The sequence below is a fragment of the Mus pahari genome, chromosome 14, assembly GCF_900095145.1.
Source record: "Mus pahari chromosome 14, PAHARI_EIJ_v1.1, whole genome shotgun sequence".
Lineage (NCBI taxonomy): Eukaryota > Metazoa > Chordata > Mammalia > Rodentia > Muridae > Mus > Mus pahari.
The window spans coordinates 85,981,743-86,005,110 of NC_034603.1; the positions used below are offsets into that span (position 1 = coordinate 85,981,743).

The 23,368-nt window shown below is 52.3% G+C and overlaps 1 protein-coding gene across 9 annotated transcripts in view; it reads right to left on the reverse strand.

Annotated features, from left to right (window-relative positions):
- The window catches only part of Rbfox3 (RNA binding fox-1 homolog 3), a 425,904-nt gene that overhangs the window by 356,277 nt on the left and 46,259 nt on the right, over window positions 1–23,368 (reverse strand). For 5 of the 9 annotated variants that reach the window (XM_029545673.1, XM_029545670.1, XM_029545672.1 and 2 more), the window contains exons 2-4: window positions 18,704–18,785; window positions 18,000–18,107; window positions 953–1,056 (exon numbers count right to left, since the gene is read on the reverse strand). The exons of 2 other annotated variants lie outside the window; for them this stretch is intronic. The gene's annotated coding sequence lies outside the window, so the exon portion shown is untranslated. Of the gene's footprint in view, window positions 1–952; window positions 1,110–5,972; window positions 5,994–17,999; window positions 18,108–18,703; window positions 18,786–23,368 lie in introns of those variants that run through there. 2 more of the 9 variants (XM_029545667.1, XM_029545666.1) reach the window with 2 other exon arrangements.

A 23,368-nucleotide genomic window follows, 5' to 3' on the forward strand; every position in this document is an offset into this window, starting at 1 on the left:
AAGGGCCTAAAAAAAAAAAACGCAAGGTCGCCAAAACAGATGCTCTGCGGTTCAACCAAGGTGCCTGGGTGACAGAAAGATCAGCTTTGAGCTTGTCATAAAAATAGGGAGGGACAAAGGCCAGCTCCTGCCAAGCTCCTGGGTGGCAGATGGGACTTGCCAGGAGCCCGCAGCCCACACTGCTCCCTAAGGGCCCACGCACTGAGCATGGGCCTCCTGCCACCTCTCCAACAAGTGCCTGGGGACCAGGGAGGGCAAAGCCAAGCAAAGCTGCAAACCAGCGGTGCTCTGAGGTCCTCTGACCCCACAGTCTACAGGGCTGGGATCCAGCCCAGCTTCCTCCACCTGTGCTCAGGATAAAGAGGAGGAGAGGGACATAGCTAGCCAGCCCTGCAGGGCAAGGCAGCCTCAGTCTGCCAGTCCACATGTTTCTCTTCGCACTTTGAGGATCCCCGAGGTCCTGTGTGGTATCAGGTCAGTGGGCTGTTTCCTAGGGGAACACCTCGAGGCCCTTGGAATGTCCTGCCTGGTTGGAGAATCTGCATGTCGGCTACCTCAGGCCACCCCAGGTAATCTGTGCTTCTGTGTGGCCCATGGGTCGCTCTTCCAGCTGGAGGGAAAACCGAGGTCGGACTGGCCCACATGACCAATACCCCGATGCCAAGGCTCACATAGGGTCCATGTTGGGGTGCTGAGTGTATTTTGTCCCACATCAATGGGCACATCAGTACCCCTGCAGGACTCCATATTGGCCTCCTCATGCCTCCTTCTTCCTTTGCACTCACTGGTAAGGAAGGATCCAAATTTAAACAAGCCTGTTTCCCAGGGCAGACTGTTCCTGTAGGCGTACGATGGCCTCCTAGCAGGTCATCAGACACGGGTATGGCCGGGACAACAGCTAAAACTCAGTAGTCCATAAAGCACCTGGGATGCCAGCAACGGCAAGCGTTACCTGTGCAACCAAGGAAACGGAGGCAGAGTTCTCCAGCTCAGTTTGTCAGCAGGCGGGGAAGGAGGAGTAGATGACAGACGGCAAGGGCCAGGGAGAAGATGTGCCTGTCAGAGGCAAGAGATGCAGAGCAGTCACCAAGACTCTGTTTCCAGGGATGACAGGCAGAGTGGGGAGGGGAATGCTTCACTGAGGGAGGAGCCTGGAGCCCCAGCCAAGTGCGTGCATCCAGCAGGTACCAGGTACCAGAGCAAGTGTCAGAGGCACAGGGTGCTAACCCAGACCAGGACCACTCCCACCTCAGGATGCCCTTATTACCACACCCCTCCTCCATCAGCACCCAGCCAACCTCTCTCTCCTCTGCCTCAGGCTCAGGAACAGGGCCCTGTTTTTCAGCCCAGCAACACCTCAGCGTTTACAGCCAGAGCCAAGACCTACCGGCTTCCACTTGACATTGCCATACACAGTCATAAACTTCCTCACTCACACATGTGAACACAGGTGTATACGTTCACATACGTGCACACACATGTACACATGTTCACACATATCATCAGAAACAATCCCATACACGCTCATACAACCACATCCCTAAACACACAGAGGCATAGATATGCGTGCACATAAACTTCATGGGGCTGGCAGGTGCAGAGAGTGTCCTTTGACATTCCTAGGAGACGTGAGCCCCTGGCTGGGAACAGCTAAAAGGTTGCCCAGGGAACACTCATCCTGAGTGGAGCCCAGAACAATGCCCCAGTAGAGAGGGACCAACTCAGCTCTGCTCTTCTACCCACAGACCAAACCAAGTGTCTAAGCTAGACAGTGCCAGAGAGCAGTGTCCGGTTGCCTCGGTTTATAGATGGGGATGGGAGTTATGCTGAGTTAGGCTGGAGGAGGCCAGGGATGGGAGGAGGCAAAGAAGGCACCCACAAGGAATGGGCGGAGGCAGGGCAGGAGAACACACCCACAGGGATGGGCGGAGGCAGGGCAGGAGAACACACCCACAGGGATGGGAGGAGGCAGGGCAGGAGAACACACCCACAGGGGTGGGCGGAGGCAGGGCATGAGAACACGCCCACAGGGATGGGAGGAGGCAGGGCAGGAGAATGCACCTTCAGGGAAGGACCCTATCTTTGTCCTTGATGTTATAACTGCTCACCAGGTCCTGAGGCAGATCAGCTGCCCTTACCAGTATCTGGCTGAGCAAAGAGTTGTAAGGTTCGAATACCACCCTTGGCACACGGGTTTGATGAGAGCCTGCTCCTATCAATGGTATTTCATTCAACATTATTTTAAGAGACAGTCCTCTGTACACACAGAAGTAGCAGTTTGGTGTTCTTAGTGGCAGCTCAGCACAGAGACCCTGCTTTTAACTAAGCACTGACTCAGACGGCTAAGAGGTCTGGACTGCCCTGACTGTCCATCCATGTGTGTGCATCCATGCACAAGCAGGAGCAGGTGTATCAGCGATGCCCAGGCTTCACATGTCCTGAAGGAGACTACATGGCAGAGGGCTGGAGTCCACACCATAATCCATGAGGAGCTGTGGAAACCCCAGCAGAGCACTGTGGGTGAGGAGTAGTCCCCACTGTGCTGCGGGGACTCTAGAACTCTGTCTTCTTAATACCATTTTGCTAATATAAATTAGTAAAATTTATTCAGTTCATAAAGTGTGCCTTTTATCGTGTGTCCTAAGAGACCCCAGTTTACAGTAGCATGGTCAGCTCCGCACTTGGGTCAAAAGAGACAAGAAGGAAAAAAAAAGCTGTCATTGGTGCCACATTCCAATCCCATCATGGATGGACAACCTAGCCACACTGCAGAGGATGAGTGTCAGTGGGTCTGGGGCATCCCTGTCATGAAGGGCCAACCTTGGCTACAGCGAAGAGGACCAGGGTTAGAACCTGCCACCAAGGAAGAAAGGAAGACCCCAGCAGGCATCAGATGGATGGGCATGCTTCTGCAGTGGGGAAAATGGTAATTCCAGGCACCGTGCCCCCCTCCCGAAGTCCACAACTTTAAGGAGGTAACTCCTCTCTGTCTGCTTTTGTACAATGTTGCAAGCCTGGGGCCCCACATGGTGTCTTGCTGCCGAAGGCCAGGGTCTCTATAGACTTGCTCCAAACTCAAAGCTAAGGCACTTGATACAGGCCTTAGACTTTGTTTCCAGTATCCAATTGTCTTCATCCCATCATGGTGCCAGCAGAGGGACTTCAGAGCGGTGCCCAGGAACCATCTGAACAGGATGGTGGGAAGGGACAAGGGAAGCAGGCTACCCCTCGCAGCTCTCTTAGCCTGTGCCCCGCCACCCCCTAGCTCAGGAAAGTACCGGAGTCTCAACCAGGTGTGCTCCCAGCTGTGTCTCACAGACAGGACCCAACCCGATCTAAGCATTTAGACAGGATGAAAGATGGCTGCCTGAGCAACCTGTGATGCAGTAAGGACTCATAGGCCAGCAGCTCCTGCCTCCGGTCTGCCTCTCCCATGAGGCTTTAGCCAACCTCAATACACAGAAGCAAAAGGTAATAAGAAGACTGAGGGCTGGCGCTCAGCTCAGGGATACAGCATGAGCTTGACCTGTGTGACGCGCTGGCTTCCCACCCCACACCAAAGAAAAGCAAGTGTCTCTTGCAACAAGGACACTTCTGGGTGTACACTTGAAACACCAGAAAATGGGTCTCTGACAGGTTTATATCCTGTTCCTCGAAACGTTGCCCACAACAGTCTGGGTCCCTCCAAATGACGAGACATTATTTGACTTTGAAACTTAGAAAAATTTGGAACTGGGGAAACAGTCAGTTGGGCATGAAAGGTCATGCAAAGTATACTACCTTCCCCTTGGGAGAGACATCCAGCCTTCTGCGGCCACCAGCAGGCCCCGAGCAGCCCTCACTTGGGAAGGTCCCCCAAAAGTCCAGCATCCTAACAGACCCCCCCACACTCTTCCTCCCATCGCCCCCTTGCAGCCTGAATGCAATAACATGGCTGCCAGGTCTGCTCTGAGGGGCTCAGAGTTTTCCAGGCTTCGTGAGAATCTAAGGCTTGGGTTCGAGTCCTCCTTCCATGAATTCTTTGTGCTTCCCTTTCGGGCCTCAGTCTCTCCATTGATAAAATCGAGAGTTAGGTTAAATGATCTCTGAGACCTTTCTGTGATGGGGCCCAGGATTCCAGAGAATTCTAAGTTAATGATCTAGCCTGCCTGTGAATAAGAAATGAGCTGGTCAATAGCTCTGCAGGAAGCAACGGCTGGACAGGTTCACTAAAGGCACACAGCCCACCTCAGCCTTTGCCCCAGAGCTGATACACAAAAGACCTTGACACAGCCAACCAGTTTTCAGAGCTTTTGACAGACGCCTCTTAATGCAGTCAGCCAAACCTGCTCCCCAGAAATATGCCATGCTTTTAACCTGGGCTCCAGCTTTTGGCCACCCTATCAGATGACTTCTCTGAGACCAGCAACAGAATGGCCACGCCCACCTCCTCCCCCACCTCTGTCTACAAACAGAGGGGGGGGGGGGTGCTTGCATCTCCCAGATGAGCCCTAGAACCAAAACAAACCGAGGGTGGGGGACCTGTACCCAAAGCAAGCATACTCACTTAAGGAGAAGGCATTAAAGGACCACAGTCAACTGCTCCAGGAAAAACAGGCAGACCACAGTGGCCTCTCAGCACCTGGGCGTCTGATGTCTCCAGGTCAGCACCAAGTGCTTAGTCAAGAACAAGGCTTGTTTGCTGTTTTGAGACAAGGCCTCAAGTAGCCCAGGCTACCTTTGAAATAACTATGTAGCCACAGGTGACCTTGACCTTTTGACCCTTCTGACTCAACCTCCTGAGTGTCTGGATCACAGGTGTACACCGTCCACATGCCTGGGCTATAAGGTGCTGGGGATGGAACTTGGGGATACTGGCACGCTAGGCAAACACTCTACCAACTGCACCAGATCCCCAGGCCACACAACCAAGATCCTTACATGTAACTCGCCATCAGACCCAAGTGCTCAGTCACAGACACTAAAGGAGACTTCCACGCTTTCTGGGTGCTCTTTTTGGCACTGTGAGATGGGTCACTGGGTACTGAATGGTCCTGTGTACTTCAGAGCACCAGGGACAAAACCACCCATTGATAGTACTGCCATAAACTCATGTGTATGAGTTCACTAGAAGGTAAGAACCAGGAATCTGCCAAAGTCAGCCAGCAGGAGGGACAAGAACACCTCTCCACCCAGAAGTCTCTCCCCAAGCCACTGCCTAACCTCCCTAAGCCCCACATGAGTTTTCCAAAAGTGGACAACTTTGCCATCCTCACCGCCAAGAAAAACAATCCCCACCTCCTCCAGGAGGGGCTGGGCCCTGGTGACATCAGCTGGCTCCTGCACACCGCTTTCTCTCTCACACAGGCCTCTTCCAGAAGAGCCAGGCCTCTGAAAGGCTGTCTGCAGACACACTGTGTAAATGGGGCTGACACACCCCTAAGGATCCCAGTGTCTGAGGGAACACCTCTGCTAGCCCTTGAGAAGAATGTCAGAATTCCAGTGGGCCCCATTGTGTGTGTGTGGGGGGGGGGCAGTAAGACTTTCCCAGGCTGTTGATCTAACCCCACCTCTTGAAATAACTATTCAGATGGTAGGGATGCCCCCTCCCCAGGGCAGAAGTGGTTGACCAACAGCATAGAAAGACCACCCCAGGAAAGCGCTTGGACCCACAGGGCAGGTCCCTCTAGCTTTTTGCATCCTTTTCAGCCTGCCTCTGCTTAAAGCTCACCTCCATACAGGGACTCTGAGCCTCAGGCAGCTTCCACGTAAGTTCTACCACCACTCTGAGGCTTCCAGTGCTCCCTGTGTCCCTTGGGTATGATCCAGGGGACAAAGGCATTACCACATCCACTCTTGGTGCACCAGACACTCCTTCCTAGGCATGGGGGCCACGCTTGAAAGCAATGGGACTAGAGAGCTTGCCCAGCCTGGCTGGCAGGAAGGCACTTACCAATCACAACCTCAGGCAGGCAGTGGCCAGAAAGACTTACCAAAGCAGGACATAGACAGCGCCCAGGGGTCCCAGTCAATGACAGCAGCCACGGGGCTCAGCAGATGGCACCCTTAGGCTCACTGACAGAGCCAGCTTTGTTGAAAATCTGCATCATCTAATTTCTTCCCCAAAAGAGGCAGCCCCAGGACTGCCACCCACATATCCTATTACCTTTGCTGTGACGTTAGATCCTACAGAGCTGCCATAGGGGCTCTGTCTGCCCCACCAACGGCCACTAGGAAAGACAGTACGGTGGCCTAGACAGGGGCCCAGCCCTATGCATAAGTCTGGCCATAAAACAGAATGGCCCTGACCTCCAGAGAAGTTGGAGCCAAGGTTACTGAAGTCAACAGATTGGGGGAAGGGGCAGACACTGTTGCCTCAAATAAGCCAGCCCCAGAGGCCCCATGTGGACAGAACGCCCAACCCCATTGTGCTGCACTGGATGGTCACATAAAGCAGAACGCCCATTCCTGGCTTGTCCCGTGCAGCAGAGGCTGTGTAGACCAGGATTCACCTTCCACCTCACCCTGACAACCTACACTGGGGTACCCACACTGCGGTGAGGGTGTGGAACAAGGAAGTCTGGGATGCTGGTCAGTCCCTTCCTTCTGTCAGCACTGCTACCAAGCTGTCTGGGAAGCTCTAGGCAGAGGACACAGAGGAGAGGAAAAACTGACCAGCGCCCATCCCCGAGACTCCAGCTCTCCTGATGGACCTCACAGCTTCTGCCCACACAGCACAAGGCCTGGCTTCTCCCCCAAGTCCCCTGCCTGTACCCCTGTGTACCAAAAGCTCACCCTGCCTTCTTTGCCTTTTGTCAATCTCTCTTCTGATAGATAAGAAACTCGGGTCTTTGGGAAACACCCAGGCTGCTGGCTCCCACAGACGGTACCTGGCTTCCTAAACCTTACACACACACACACACACACACACATACACACACGAGAACAGGATGGGGCTGGCTTCTGCAGCTGTTCCAGGCATCTCTGTGTGCAGAAAGACGGCTGTGCTATAAGCCCCCATGCAGTCCACTCCCCACCCCCAGCCCATCCACTCAAGCCCGCTCTCTCATTTCTAACCCAGCAGCCAGGAGTGGGCCTCCGTTACCTAACCACGGCTCAGGTATATATGTCTTTCATTCCCTCCACGGAGCTTTCTGAGCCATGGAAACGGCACCTTATGCAGATCAAGGGCTCCTCCATCTGCCTCTGAGAGTCCCCACTTCCCCTTAATAACCTGTTTTAGGGGATGCGGAACATGCAGCAGATGACATGACTTTATTTTTATAAACCCAGTTGGTCCTGGAGCTCTGGCAGCCATAATAATAGAAGAGTGTGCCTGTTACCGCCTTGCTGAGTCTGCCCACTGCACTACTGAAGGGGTGAGGGAGGGGTTTCCCAGTCGAGGAGGGTGACCAGGGTCCCAGCAGACAGGCAGGCCAGGCCTGACATCTCTCCTTAGTCCCTCCCTGCTTCTGCCCCAGCAGCTATTGCTATGGCTAGAAGTGTCCCCTAAAAGGCTTAGTCTGAAATCCTAACCCCAAGTCTCTCCAAATGCTACCTTATTTGGCAACGGGGTCTTCGGAGATGGAATTAAGATGTGGTTGCATTAGAGTGTGCTTAATCCAACACAAATGGTGCCCTTACAAGGAGAGGACACAGAGTCTTGCTCGGGATTGAAGGCTGAATCGACTGAGGGAGAGGCTGAGGATATGCTTCGATGAGACAAGCTGGGCTAAGGGGTATTGAAGGGGAGTCGGGAAAGATCTGCCAGCATCCTCCATACTGGCCTGCCCATCTGCAAAGGGCTAAGTAGCAGCCCCACGGCTCAGAAACCATGCCCAGGCAACAAGCAAGGGAACAGACAGAAGCACTGAGTGTCCAAAGGACCCAGGTTTGATTCCCAGCATCCCTGAGGCTGCTCACCACCAACTGGAACACCAGTCCCAGGGATCTGACATCTTCAGGCGTTGTGTGTGTGTGTGTGGTGCATAGGCATACACACAGGCAGAATACCAATAAACATAAAACAAAATAAAAAGGTTCTTTTTTAAGCTTCCTTCACCCACAAAGGCATCCGGAGCTCTGAACACCGTCCACTCAATGTCCCAGGGTGGCTGTAGTTGTTTTTTTTTTTTTATTAAAAAGAGAAAAAGCAGGTAGGGGACCAGTTTTGGTTTTTGTCCTGACAAGTCGCCTCAGTGCCCAGCAAGTTTGTACACTTCCCATCCCTGCTCCCCACAGTTATCACTTGAACTTAGGTGGACTTGAGAGCCCAGATCCCTCTGGCTTCCCTGGGAGGAATCAAAAGCACAGAGGCAGGAGAGTTCCCACTACCACTCCCAGCTCTGCAAATGTCCATGGGGCCAGTGGGATGGCTCCCAGGAGAGAGGCCACAGCTCAAGCAGGAAGCGAGTAGTCCCTCTGCAGTAGATGCCAAGGCAGCCCTAAACCAAGGAGGACCTTGGGAGAGGCTTCTATAGGGTCCATATGGGCACTTGGTCCAGAGCCAGGTTGAGGACAGAAGCCTAGGAAGGATAAGAACTTCCTACGGGGCAGTGAAGGGAGGTCCCAAGGAGGAGACGATAGTATCTGAGGCACCCCAAAGAGAATCCTAAGGACATGTTTGTTACATGAGAGGAAAGGACAACAGAGAACAGATCTGCACATAGTGCATCACCGAGAGGGGCCCCGAAGGCTCTAACAAACCGGAGGGTGGTTTGCAACCAGGGCAGATCCCGCTCAAAAACCTTCTCTCAATGACAAGCTCTGGCTCGCAGTCAGCCTCAGCTTGGGAGGCAGGAGTCGCTCTAGGGTGGTGTCCATGTCCCAGGGGAGGGTGGGCAGGCATCCTGAGAAGTGACTGGCAGTGCTTGTCTTAGGCACTGCGGCCTGGCTATCCTTGTTGCTGCCTTTGGCCGGTGCCACGTTATACTCAGGAAGTCTGGGTGAGGGGAAAGGAGATGCCAGAATGGAAGACAGGCATGGTCAGCTCAGAAGATATGCATGGCCCATGAGCTTGGGCCTCCACTGTCCCAGCCCAAGATCCCTGAACTCCAGGCTTCAATTCATATCTACAGGGTCAACAGTCCTTCCTGCCCCCAGAGAACTGGGACCAGCCATGGCTTTTTGTGTGTCCTTAGGGAGAAAGGTGACCACCCAAAAGGCACTCAGCCATCATGGCCCCTGGCCCTCTCTCACACCCATCCACTCACTGAAAATAAAAGCTCAAAGATACCCATCCGTCTAAGGGGCTGATTTAGTCCAGCCCTGCTGGATCCTAACACACATGAGAGCCATGTTCCCTCGTCCTTGGGCCCGGTCACAGCTCCCGGGTGGCTGGTTGGCAACATTCTAAGCTGGGCTGGGGTCTGTCTAAGAAATTCTTTATGAGGGAGAACCCAGCCCTGACAACCAATGGCCTGCCCGGCAGGTCTTTCAGCCTTTGGTGGTCTGTGTAAACCACAGAGACACATGGATGTCTGTGACACATTTCAGTGAGTTGACCAGAGGCTGGAACCTCCACAGGAACAGCTCTTAGACCTTCCCTGTGACAGGCTCACAGGAGGGACTACTGAGTAGTGTGTAGGTTTGGGGGGTTGGAGGTAGTAAAGAGACCCTTCTACATTGGTCTTGCGTTCTCTAGGCTCGAGAGTTGCCACCTGGACTTTTGAGGCTACTGCTGGGTCCCCAGGAAAGAGTCAGTAACCGGCTCCTGGAAGAAATGACAGAGAGGCACCTGGCGTTTCCATGCCCCCGAGAACCCCACCCAGGCGATGTTTGAGGCCTCCAGCACGGGCGCTCCACCCCTGCCAGCCCCTGCTGGCTGTCTCCCGGTCTTGAGGAAGTGGGTAGCTTAGGGAGCAAGCGGAGCCTGCGGAGGCTGCACTGCTCAGAATCCCAGAGCTCGACTCTGAAGCCATCACTTCAGGACAGGCACCCTGTCAATTCAGAACACACGATGGCTGACTGATGTCAGCATTTGTATGAGCAGAGAGGGGGGGAGACAGAGACAGATATACAGAGAGAGACAGAAGACAGTGAGGTACATACCACCATACGTCACCATAGCCTACCAACATACTCACAGGAGACAATGACTTTTCCCAAAGTAACAAGACACACAGGAGTCTGAGGTCTTGGACCAGCACCAGTCTAGGATACTTCCCACAAGGATCCCTTCCCTTCTCACACCTGCCTAAAAATTAAGTCCTTCTTGGCACAAACCTATTCCTCCTTCCCACGACAGAAGCTTCCCAAGAAGCCAGCAGAGGCCGGCTCTGTTCCTCCCCAGTCTGGACGAATTCCTCATAATCTATGTCCACACAGCTTCTGCAGATCCAATCCTGCTGTCAGGGCTCACCCCTGAGTCAGCACACAGAGGGATGCCAGGTGAGGTCAAGCCAGCTCACCACACAAGAAGGAACAAAATCCCTCCTACCTAGGGATCTGATGATTCAGCCCTGATCTGCAGTGTTGGCCACAGAGTCCCAGGAAGCCTTCAGTACAAATAACCTGGGCAAGGTCTGGCGCCTCCTGGAGCCCTCTGTTTAATTGCTTTGAGGCAGGATGCACCAGAGCTGCCCTGATTCCTCTCACAGACCTGTACGGTCCCCACAGCATGCAGAGTGGATGAGACAACAGGGATAGATCACAGCCTGAGATTGCTCAGGAAGCGGTAGAGGCTGGAGCCAAGCTTAGTGCTCCCAGAGGGAGCACCTATATGCACAGCCTGTGTCCATCTATAGTGAGCAGGGCCCTGAGGGCAGAGTCAGGGTGGCCCTCAGAAAAGCCACGTTTATAACTGTGACTCTATGCAGTCTTTGGGTGGCCCTGCCCAGAGGCTAGGGCACGACTGGGGCAAGAACTGTGCTATACAAAGGTGTATTCAGTGCTTCGGTACAGACAAGAGGGAGGAAGAAGTCTACAGGAAGGGAAGTCAGGCTGGTGGCCTGCAAGGGAGCTGGTAGCTATAGGGATGGAGAAGAGAGAGCAGGGGGCTACAACCAGGAGGGTGGGGGAGAGAGGTGACACAGGTCGGTGATGGGGACCCAGGCCTTCAGGGTAAAAGGTCATGACAGAGCTTGCTGTGGAGACTGGTCAGCCAGGAGCCCTTGTTTGTGGCCTCTCTGATAATGTTGGGAAGGGACCATGGGGCTGTCACCATCACAGAACTATGGAGCATGGGCCGTGACTTTTCAAAATGTGTGTGGCTGCTGGGGAAATAATTCAGTCAGTAGTGTTCACAACACACATGTGATCCTGGGTCCCATCCCCAGAACCATGTTAAAAACAAAACAAACAAACACCCAGGCATAACAAACAAACAAACACCCAGGCATGTTGGCATATCCTTGCAATCCGAGAACTGGGGGGGGGGGGTACAGGCAGGAGGGTGCCTGGGGCCCGATGGCTGCCAGTCTAACGGAACTGGGGAGCTCCAGGCCTCTCAGCGACCCCGTTTCAAAATAAAATTGTGTGTGTGTGTGTATACGTGTGCGTGTGCGAGCATGTGCGTGTGCGCATGCGTGTGTGTGTGTGTGTGTGTGTGTGTGTGTGTGTGTGTGTGTGTATGTGCGTGTGTGTTGGACCTTACTCTAAGGAACAATACCTCTGGTCCCCCCCACACATTCATGCAATGCATGCTTGCATACATACATACATACATACATACATGCAAGAGGACATGAGCTGTGAGTATTCTGGGGAAGGGTCAGTTCCTACTGAAATGGCTTTGAGATGAACAGTGTTGAGTGTCTTCCAACACAGCAAGGTCCCACAGAGGCCTTTGCTGGTTCCGGTGAGTGGATAGCACGGTCCTCACACAGAAGGTGGACAAAGCATGTCCCGCACCTGCCCTCCTTCAGGCAGACAGACCATCCGTGGAAAGTAGACATAGCCCTGTGTTCCAGAGATGGCAGTGAGGCTCAGGAGGCCACTAAGCATTCAATGGTGGGGAGCTGGCTTTGAACGTACCATGCCAGTTCCTCTCTGCCACATGGCCTCTGTCCTTTATAGGACAAGCCCAGGGTTCCCCAGACCAAACTGCCCACTGTCTATAGTCAGAGATGGACGTTACACCTACGTCATCCCCCGGGGGGGGGGCAGCCTGCTTCAGCCCTCAGAAATCCTCCCCAGGCAACACACAACCCCAGACACACCCAGAAAACCCCAGCCACAATGTACCACACCCAGCCATGTCCTGGCTAAGCCCTGCTATCCCATTGGCTGATGACTGAACAGAGGAGCAGTATGGTCCAGCTTGGAGATGAGCATGCCTGGGTACATCACCTGTCAGGGGAGCGCCCCTAGGCTTCCTCTCTTTTGACAGGCAGGGCTGTCTTCAAAACATTATCCTGAAACATCAACACAGCCTGGCACATGTACTGCCCAACCCAGGACACCTAGACCTGAGAAGAAAACAATAAGAGATCCAGGTGGGGCCCCCTAGAGCCCAGGGACCAAACAGGAGGGAGTTTTGTGGCCCAAGAGGGATGACATCTCTGGTCAGGGGGTACAAGCAGCCTTTGGCAAAATCTGGTTCTAATTTTACCCTTATTATAATAGTTATACATATTCACTGCAGAAAGATTTAGAAACTACACATATGCAAAAAGAAGAAAATAAAAATATCCCATAATCCTACTAACCCGAAATAACTTGTGCTAACATTTTGCGCATATATATGCTCCCAGACTTCCCTAGGCATAGGATATGTATTTTTGGTGCCAAGTGGGAGCATACTGTACAACCTATTCTGTAACTTTTCTCCATTTAACTCCATGTCAGTATCAGATCACTAACTGTTCTATAATGTCATCTTGTAACATCCAAATTAGCCCAAAGACAGCAGAGGACAGTTTGGGGGCAATTTTACAACACACACACACACACACACACACACACACACACAAATATTGTCTCTAGGCATTAAGTGTGTAAGTGGACTTTGGAAAAATAACTTCTCTGTCTTCAGTCCAAACTCTGCAATGTCACAAAAAAACAAAAATGTTATCTGATTTGAGGACACAGCTTCCTAAAGGGATGTGCCTTTGTCACCCTGAGATGCTGACCCACTGCAAGGATGATGTTATCCAAGGTATTTCTGAGGCTTTAAGGAGGGGGGAGGGGGGAGTCCTCAGCATCAGGGTAGGTCCTGGTGAGAGGCAGTGAGTGACCGTCACAGAGAGGTCCCACAAATTCATATCAGCTCTGCTGAGAGCGAGATACACCCCTCAAGTATGGAACAGCTGCTCAGGAGTGGTCTGCCCAACAAGCTTAAGAGGCAGAGAATAGACAGGGACTGAAGTGCACCCAGAGGTTGGGTGGAAATCCAGAAAGGGAATCCTGGACAGAGGTGAGGACTGGCAGCCATCGCTGGGCCAGGCTCTGATCCACTGGAACGTTGCACCAGCGTGTCCAAGAGAAGAATTACTTGCTATATGACATCCCTACCACTGGAAGTTGTCATTTTCTGGCTTATTTGACTTTATGTCCCTCTGCGCTTTGGGGAAGGCCCCTTAGGAAAGTAACAACCTGGGATGGATGTAGCCGAGTGGGAACCATCTGACCATGCAGTCATTAGCCTGCCAAGGGCTCCCGAGTCTGACCAGGACAACAGGCCTAAGAACTCCTAGTTTTAGGGGACTGCCTGTAGTATATATGGCATCCAGCAATGCCCCTGGACGTGACATGATGCTTTATGCCTCAGCCAATTGAAACCGACACCACGGCTGCCTCAGCAAGCAGAAGCCCCGTGACAGCCACCCAGCTGGCCCGTCGATTGAGAATGTCTCTTGGGCATCAGGACCCAGGCTAGCCCTGCCCACTCCAAGGCACAGAGAACTTGAGTAGACCTAGAGCCCCATCCTGGGATGCTCTTGGGAGCCAGGAATGTTGACCCAAGCTGCCTCCTGTCCTCCGTTCCCACTGAGATTTTATTATCTCCTTGGCCATGGTCCATCGTGGCTAAGACTGAAAAGGAGAAGAGGTTCTATGTTTCTGGGGATTGGTCCCCACGCAATGCTGTGAAGGGTGTCACACAGAGGCTGCAGCCTTTGGCCTCCCGGGCCCTTCACTCTGCCTCCTGTCGGACCAAACAAATCATTCCTCACCACCTCCTGGCCTCTCTTCTGAATGTCTGCTGTGTCTTCTGAGATAAACTGGCTTCAGGTCCACCTTCATTCAGTATAAACTCACGTTAACCTGACTACATCTGAAAAGACCATTTCCGAATAAGACCCCCCGCCCCCATGGGAAGGCTGTTCAGCGACACTTGGAGACACAAAGTGACCCTCAACATCAGGTCTTTCCTGGAATGTTCAGGTAGGATGGCATCCCCTCTTCTCCCGAACAATGCTGGCCAGCAACAGACTCTGTCCCTGTCCATTTCCCAGAAGACGTGCGTCTACTTTCTACTCTGTAACATTCCATCTGTCCCCGGCTCCTCCCACCTCAGAGTCACAGTCAGGTCAGGACAACCTGACACCCCTCCTAGGGCATAGTTCCTTAGACCAGAACATTCCACAAGCACATGGGGCAGGAGGGCAAGTGTGGAGATTATTCTTACGGCAGCAGTAGCACCACCACGACACACAGATTCCTGGGTCCCATGCTGTTTTTGCAGGTCCAGAAACTTCAGGGTAAGATCAGCAGGCAAAGGTAGACCTGTAGGATCTCTGGCTGTGATCCTCACGAGGTTCCAAAAGCCACTCCCATGAGCCCAGATCTGCGCCCCAAGATCATGCGATGGCCTTGATCACACTGGTCTAGAAACAATTCCTACCCTGTGTCAAATAAAATATGACTATTCCCTATATGCAAAGAGCACCCTGAAATAAATAAGACTCTGTAGAAACAGATTATGCAAATAACTGCTTCTACAAAAATCCAAGTGGAAAAAAAAAAAAGAAAAGAAAAGAAAAGAAAAATGCAAAAGACCCTGAGCATTCCCAGAGCTGGGCATATGTAAGTTAAAGGGTGAGGTGGTTTTTACACTTTGCCTGAAAAATATCCTGCAGAAATATAATAACACCTGATGTCAGTAGCTATAGATAGAGGATCCCCCCCGAAGTGCAGAGACTTCTATAAATATCCTTGACTTTTTCTAAATAATCCAGGTGTCGTTTTAAATGAAAACTTACGGAATGCAGATCCCCTGCCCTGGCAATCTTCTCTGGGGATTTTCTCTAAGAAAGCTGAAAGTGCCAGAGAACACACAATGTCTGACACGGTATAGGCGCTGGTTGTAAAGAGGGCACTTCCCACTGGGACACGGACAGAGGGCCTCCCCGTTGGGAAGTTAGGTTTGTGGTGGGAGGAAGAGAGAGTCTTGACTGCAGTCCTGTTATAAGACTCAGAGAGGTGAACACGTGATGACTTTTTCCTGTGGTTGAACTTGGTGATGACTAAGGTGCTGTGCCAACAACTTGGCCAGTAAAGAGTTTGCCATGCAAGCCTGAGGGCCCAAGTTCAGATCCCCCGCACCACGTGAAAAGCTAAGGTGTGAGTCCAGTGCCGGGGAAGCAGAGACGGAGTCCTAGGGCTTGCTAGCCAGTCAGGCTCGCTGACTTGGCAAGCTCCATGGTTTCTGGAGAGAGGCTCTGACTTGGGGGTTAGGGTAGAAGGTGGAGGGGCTGAACAGATGGCTCAGGGGGCAGGAGCTGCTCTAGTAGAGGACCTGAGTTTGGTTTCCAGTGCTACTGACATCGGGCAACTTACAGCCACCTGTAACTCTTCAGCTCCGGGGATCTGACACCCACTTCTGACCTTCCTGGGTACCTAAGTATTCACACACATACATACACATACATACACACACACACACTCACACACACACACACACACTCACACACACACACACAGGAACTGATTACAAAATGAGCTCTCTCTCTCTCTCTCTCTCTCTCTCTCTCTCTCTAGTAGACACAGCTGTTTCAGTGAATGGACACATTGATGCCTTTATACTTGAACTTAGAAAAAATAACAAAGGTGGTGTTTGTTGTTTTGTGTGTGTACCATGCAATCTTTATCACCTATTGATATACAACAACAAGAACCACAAAATCTCTTCATTGCTCATCTGAGGTTTAAGTTAAGTAGCTCTCCCCACCTCATACACTCACCCCTGGTCATCCAGTCCACATGGTCCCCACAGCTCTGGTTCCCACCTGTCTTGTCCTGCTTCTACCCAGTGTGCCCACTGTCCCTAGCATTCTCCTGGTAGGCCACTTACGTCTGCTCGCCTGCCCTAGAATGTCTAAGTGGATCCTTGTGAACCTGGCCTGCACATCCCAAAGTACTCATGCCCAGCATGGTTATGGCTTAAGTTTTAGGTCTTCCTGATGTTCTGACCCCAGGAATTGGGGGGTATGTGCAAGCAAAATGGCTCCTCATCTTTAAGGCATGTAGCACCAGTTTGCCTCTCGGGGCTCGGTGGAGTACCCCACTTCCTTAGCTCACGTTGGGATCTCACAGCCTTCCCCAGCTGGTGATGCCCCATCCTCTTCCCCAGCCCACAGGATGCTGCTCCGTTCAGCTCCTGCTACTGCATGCTGCATCTATAGTCGCTATGAAGCTGGACTCCAGCAGGACCTGGTGACCTCGGCCAGGGTGAGGCCACTCAACCCCTCCAAGTCATGGTAGGTCAGGTGATGTGTTTCCAGATGGGGATGCCTAAGCATTTCTGAGCGTTTCAGGGCTGGGATGCGCTCACCCTTCCAGCCTGCGCCCGCCATTGGATGAAATTCAGAACGTCCATACTTTACACCAGGCAGGACTAGAAGTCTCCGGGACTCCACAGACACAAGAGCCTCCCCTGGAACCGCTGCTTAACCCACATGCTTGTAGAGTTGGGAAGCCACCTGATGTTAGCTTTCCAGCCCACACTGATCTTTGTCAATTATGCTCCAATATTTGAGCCCTAACCAGCTTTAAATTGAATCAGGACGAAATCATCAGAATAAAAAGAGCCCAGGCCACAGCCTTCCAATTCCAGCACTGAAAAAAAAAAAGTTATACATTTCATAATGGCCTTCTACCCCATAATGAACAGGAAGAATAAATTAGATTCCAAGCTAAGGGTATATTTATGCAATTTCATTATGTGCCCATGAGCAAGCCTGGTTTTCACCAAGATAAAAATGAATACTCAGAAACACTCACGCTAAATAAATGGAGTGATTTAACAGCTTAACAGGGAGCGTGGAAGAGGAACTGAAGGACAATGTCAAAAATGGAAAAATAAAAATAAGAGACTGGATATACCATCCTGCGCCGAGTGCAAAGTGCCTGAGGCGATTAGAGCCAGCTGCCTGAGGGCGAGCAGGCAGGCAGCGAGGCCTGTCCCTTGAGGCAGCTCATCCCTAGTGCTCAGGTGACCCGAAGCCAGGAAAGCAAAGGAAATGTGGGCTGCCCCTGACATGAGCCCTGGCATTGGCTCTCTGCACCCTGGAGGGCGGGCACAAGCCCAGACTCCCCGCCCCAAGCCAGCTGTCCTCGCAGGGACCACGCTGGCAGTCAGGATGTCACTCCTCAGAAGGAAGCTTCCAGAAGCTCTTCTCCATTCTGTTTCGCTTCCATTTCTGGGCTGCTGGATGTTGGATGGCTTTAGCGTTGGAGGTGGAAGGGGACCTTCCTCCCTGGGGTGACCAGGTTGGCTGGGGCCACGGGGTTTCCTGTGAAGTTTCCCCAGAACCACAGCAGCGGCGAGAGCCTTCACCTTAGTGTTTCTTTTCATGGAAACAAAACCGTATTCTCTGCTGCCTTTGAACTTCGGAGCATCAACTTTTTCAACATTTATTTTTGTCTTAATTATGCATATGTGTGTATGGGGTTGGGGTGTGCACAGGTATGTACATACATGTAAGTACAAGTGCCTATGAGGGCCATAGGCATCAGGTTCACCCCCACACTCCCCACCCCACTTCCAACTCCCCCGCCCCTGGAGCTGGAGTTATAGCTGTTGAGAGATGACCAAAATGGGTGCTGGGGACCAAACTCAGGTCCCCCTGCAACAGCAGTACCTGAAGTGGAAACTTCTAGTTTCTTTGAAAACTCGGGTGTGTCAAATGATGGTTTGCTGGAGCACACAGGTGAAGGATGTCTTGTAGACAATGTGAAAGACCGTTTCCCTGGAGCAGACACGGGAAAGAACGCTTGATGAAGGAGTATAAATGTGACCCCCTCAGACAGTGGGAGACAAGCACTGAACATTAGTTTGGTTTGCTCAGCCTCACTATTCTTCCCTAACGATATGCATGTATTGGTTTTACCTTACATGGCGTTGTTGAGCTCCACTTGCGATAGCCCCGCCATTGAGAGACACTCACCCAAGAACTGCTCCTGAGGTTCCTGAGGCAGCTTGCTGCTTCCGCGGCCTCGCCTCAGGCCAGTTGGCGAGTCTGGCGGTTCCTTCAGGACTGAACTACAGTTGCTGGTTCATGTCTGTTATCTGCCTATCAGAAGGACTGGACTGTAGCTGCCAGTTCACGCCTGGTATCTGCCTGCCTAGAGGGCCGGTCTGCAGCTGAGTCATTTTGGGGGTTTGCCATGGGACTGAACTGCTGCTAAAGAAGATTGAGCTCACCCCCCAAAGAACTATTGCTGAACAGGTCCACTTCCCCCATATCCTAATTACATTTCCCTTCTGCTACCTCTGCTGGGAGGTGGGCTAGAGAGATTGAATCCTTATTAAAAGTAGGTTGCAAAAAAATGTACTTGTAAGTACCTGCTCTTAATCCCTGAGCCGTCTCTCCAGTCCCTCTTCTTTTCAAAGTGCCATTTGCTGTGCTGTGCTCCAAGCTACAAAGCTGCAAAGGTTGATAAAATAATAGGCGTATTTTTATTTCTTAACAGATATTTACAAAACAAGTATAATTCTCAAAACCCCCAGGGGTGTCTAACCGGGAGGAACTCAGAGATAAACGGCTCAGGGAACCCTTTGGCGGCAGCTGCTTCACTTTCAGGGCACCGGTGCCAGAAATATCAAGGGCTCCGTGTTACACGCAGGAGTCACAAAATGGCCACCTGTGGTTGTTTTCCCACCTCCTGGATGTGGAAACTGAGGCACAAGGGAGTCCAGCTTCACGTCAGAGAGCCAGACTTAGACCAATCTGACCAGGAGAGATACTGTAAGAGCAGCATTTAATGTTTTAGTAGCCATTTATAGTTGCTGTCTTTGTTTCTTTCTTCCTGGGTCTGGAGGTTTTTCAGGGTGTGGGATGTTATTTTGTTTTGAGACAGAGTCTCACGAATCCAGTCTAGCCTTGAACTCACTAGCAGCTGAGACCCACACTGAACATCTGAAGCCCTGGTCCTCCTGCCTCACCCTCCTCCCACTTCCTATCCCCCCACCTCCCAGGCTAATATTGCAGGCAAGCGCCGCCATGACTGGCTCTAACAGCCACCTTTTAAAAAGTAAAACTTAGATCTTTTTCAAAGTAGGGCCAGCAATGTGACTCAGTAGGAAATCCACCAAATATGACAACCTGAGTTCCATCGCCCTGGAAACAGATAGACAGAACCAAACCAGGGGGCTGCCTCCAGATCTCCAAGCACATACCACAACATGCACACACACGTATGCAGACACACACTGAATAAACACGAATTTCAACATTTTTGTTTTATTCTTTAATTAAGTAAAATAAATGAAATGAGTGAAATTAATCTTAATAATAGACCTCATATAATCTAAACTACTCAGACTGTAACTGTGCACGTAATCTGGCAGATGAACCACTCCTGAGGGGCTGTGCTCTGGCGCTGAGTGGCAACGCTGCTCAAACCAGCCTAGTGCTCCCATGTGCCAGTGACCACCACCTTGGTCTACACAGGCACAGACTCCTTCAGGCCACCCTGCTTCATACACGTGCCCCAGGAGCCCAGTATGCAATGGCCTGCTGGGAATCACTCGGACAGCCAAGATGCTTCTCACTTTCAAGGTTAGAGATTTTCCAAAACCACCGTGCAGCCATTTTGAGCCCACCTCCTCCATTCCCTTTTGAGCACTTTCTCTGAAAGAGTTCGGGATCATTCCAGGGGCTTCAAGTGAAACCCAAGGGCCAGTGCCATCACCCTCCAAGGACAAAATTCTCCAGTGACAGAGAACCTGGGGACACGGCAAAGTGCTGGGTTTTCCACGGCTGGTGATAGAGAACCACTAACCACTAACAGAAGAATCACGAACAGTCAGCTCTACCCTCCCTCCTTACTAAGCAAAGGAGACAAGCCGATAACTAAACACCAGGCAGGAAAGAGCAGGTACTGAGAGGACTGCGCATTCTGGGTCTGTGCCAGCGTCATGGGTGCAGAGCCTGTGAACTCATTAGCACAGATGGTGCTGGAGTCGACCACAAGCCAGGTATTGGCTACTGCCCAGGAAGTATTCGGAACAACTGGTCAACCTGAAGAGCCACTATCGATGTGGACTGAACAGGGCAAGGAAGGATGGAGGGTGAGCCGGAACAGATGGGACGTGCCCCAAGCCACCTGACATCAAGCAAATGACAGGCAGCTAGAGGACACCAAGAGACTGAGGGACTGAAGAACCTCCACCCCGCTGCAGGGCAGCCCTCCTGCGTGGTGGGGTGGACGTGGGGCCCACTCGGCTCGGACCATCACACTCTCCGTGGCTTGAGTAACCACAGTGGCTCCAAGCACAGTCAGGCACTGTTTCTGTATCACCTGTTCAGGTCTCTCAGTGACCTTGTAGGACCATGCCTCCACATTCAGGAGATGGAAAAGTACCAGAAGCATCCCTGCTTCGGGCACCATGAGGCTCCGACAGCTGGCGCCTCAGCCCCCTCACCGTGTGCCGGCTCTATGGTCATGTGATCACAGTGCCTGCGGAGGGAGGCATCGAGGAAATGCCTCCCCAGTTGGTTGCTGGAGAACTGGTGTGCACAATCAATTCACAAGCAGGAGGGAAGAGAAAAGAAAGCAGAGGGTACCCGGTCCTCTCGTGAGCCTCCCGTTATCTTAGAAGCCACCTCCACCATACACCTGCCTTGCCAGTCCCAGAATCCCAAGTCCACCTGTGTTGCTGGCCCCACCGCAGCCACGACCAGACTCCACAGGCTGTACCTGACTGGCTTTCTCTCAGCTGGACTGGGGCCAAGGCTGCACCCTTGGACTCTGCCGTGTCTCCTCCTCCTCCACCACCCCTTACATAACAAGGCCTGTCCCCACCCCCACCTCCTAGACATGGGGGTGTAACATCTGCTTGTACTGTTCCTCCAGGAGAGGACCTTCCCCCACACACCCGCACCCCAAACACACACTGCCATCTCCCCCAGAGTGGTAAGGGACAAAAAAAATACCATAAAATAAAAACACACGACACCCGCCTCCTCATTAAGGGGGGAAGGAAAGCTCCTACAAGTGAACCTCTCTCTCTCTCTCCCTCCTCTCTCTCTCCTCTCTCTCTCTCTCAACAATGATAGATCCTAGGAAGCAGGAACAGAGGGCCAGCACTGTCTGGCCTCTTCATCTCCCAGGCTGGAAGCATCTTGGATAGTTCTTATTGTTAAAACAGAAGGAAAGGGAAAAGTTTGCTGGAGCAACATGCTCCGGCTCACAAGAGATGAGAAGTCAGAACTCAGCTCCAGACTCCCTGTCAGGGCAGTCCCCTGCCCCTGCCCCTGCCCCTACCTCCTGACCTCCAAGAGACATCTTTGAGAAATGGGAGGGCCCCTGCTGGAATTGATTAGCCACACAGTAACTTCCCTGACATCCGATTACAACCACTCCAGCCATCCTCAGCCTCCTGAAGGCCCAGCAAGGTCTGCTGGTGGTGGCCTCACATAGTGGCAGACACTTGCCACCTCGCTTCTTCCCAGCCAGCCCCATGCTGCCTTTCTTTCTAAATACCTTTCAAAGCCCAGGGGAAAGCCTTTCATTCTTTCCCCAGGGAATGTCTACTGCTTCTCCTTTATCCAGCTCAGCCTCTGGGCAGCACTGCCTGGGCCCCCAACCACACCTTACTATGTCCATTAGCAGGTCTGATGTATGGGCTTGTTCTCCCACCACCTCCTTCTCCCTTCCCCCAGTATGTGTGTGTGTGTGTGTGTGTGTGTGTGTGTGTGTGTGTGTGTATACAAAAGCCATCTTGTCAAACCCATGGACACACCTTACAGGCATGAACAATGAATTGAAAGCGAATCCTTTTGGAATGAGCAGGTTTCTCAGACCTGAGGGGGGGGGGGTCCCAGGATTGGAAGGCAAAGGCTGTCATCCTGGATCTCCATCTGTCACCACCACACCCCATGCGGGATGTCAGAGGACAGCTGACCTCAGTCTGCTTTCCCTCCAACACCGAGGGACCTGTTCTCAGCCAAGAAGGAGGCTTGCATTCACGAAGAGCATGGCTCGCTGCTCCCTCACCCCTGTCCCTGTTCCTGCACGTTGGTGAACTGGGATACATCAGATGTGCCCTCCGCGAGGTCCTGCTGCTGAGGCACCTGTGTGGACACTGGCCTCGCTGCCCCTGACCGTGGACTCCAGACATGTCTCAGCAAAGGTAAACAGCGGTGTGTCCACTGCCTTCTGGGTCCACCTCCACCATCCCTGGATGTAAAAGTCAAGGGTATGACTAGGCCCCGCCCACCTATCACCCCTTTCCTGCTCTCAGGTCCCACAGGGAGACAGAATCAAGCAGGCACCGTGGGCTGGGCTGGACAGTGGATGTAGGGCAGAAGCCTTCTCAACCAGGGAAGGATGGAATGGCTAAGGAAGGACCCACAAAGCCCAGCACAGGCTGAAGAAGTGCTGTAGCAGCCAGGGCACAGCCAACATCACTACCGACTGGTTTTCTGTTCTAACTCTGCTGCCTCTGGGAGACGGAGGAAGACCTGGGCTGGGGCCCCTCCCCCAGGAGCCAAGTCCCCACGTGTGTCTTCTTGTCCCTTCTCTCCTTGGAATCAGGACTGCATTCTCTCACCCAGACAATCAGGCACCTGAGCCCAGATCAATGGGTAGCACATTCCAGAGAACTCTGGGAAAGAAAGGAGAGCGCTGCTTACTGGGCTCAGCAGCTGCCTGTCTGGTGTTCAGAAGGACAGCGAGAGAACCAGATGGGGCAGAGCAGGCAGGGCCACTGCTGCCCCCTTCCCAGCATATGTCAGTGTATGGACCACACACACACACACACACACACACACACACATACATATAGATACAGTACACACATAGACACATATACGAACAGGCACAGGCACACACACACATATACCATGCATGTGCACACACATACATCCACACATACACACACACACATACACAGGCACAGACACACACACACACACATATATATATATATATACACATAGACTTACTCATACACTACACACACACACACACACACACACACCAGAGCCCACAGACACACCACATA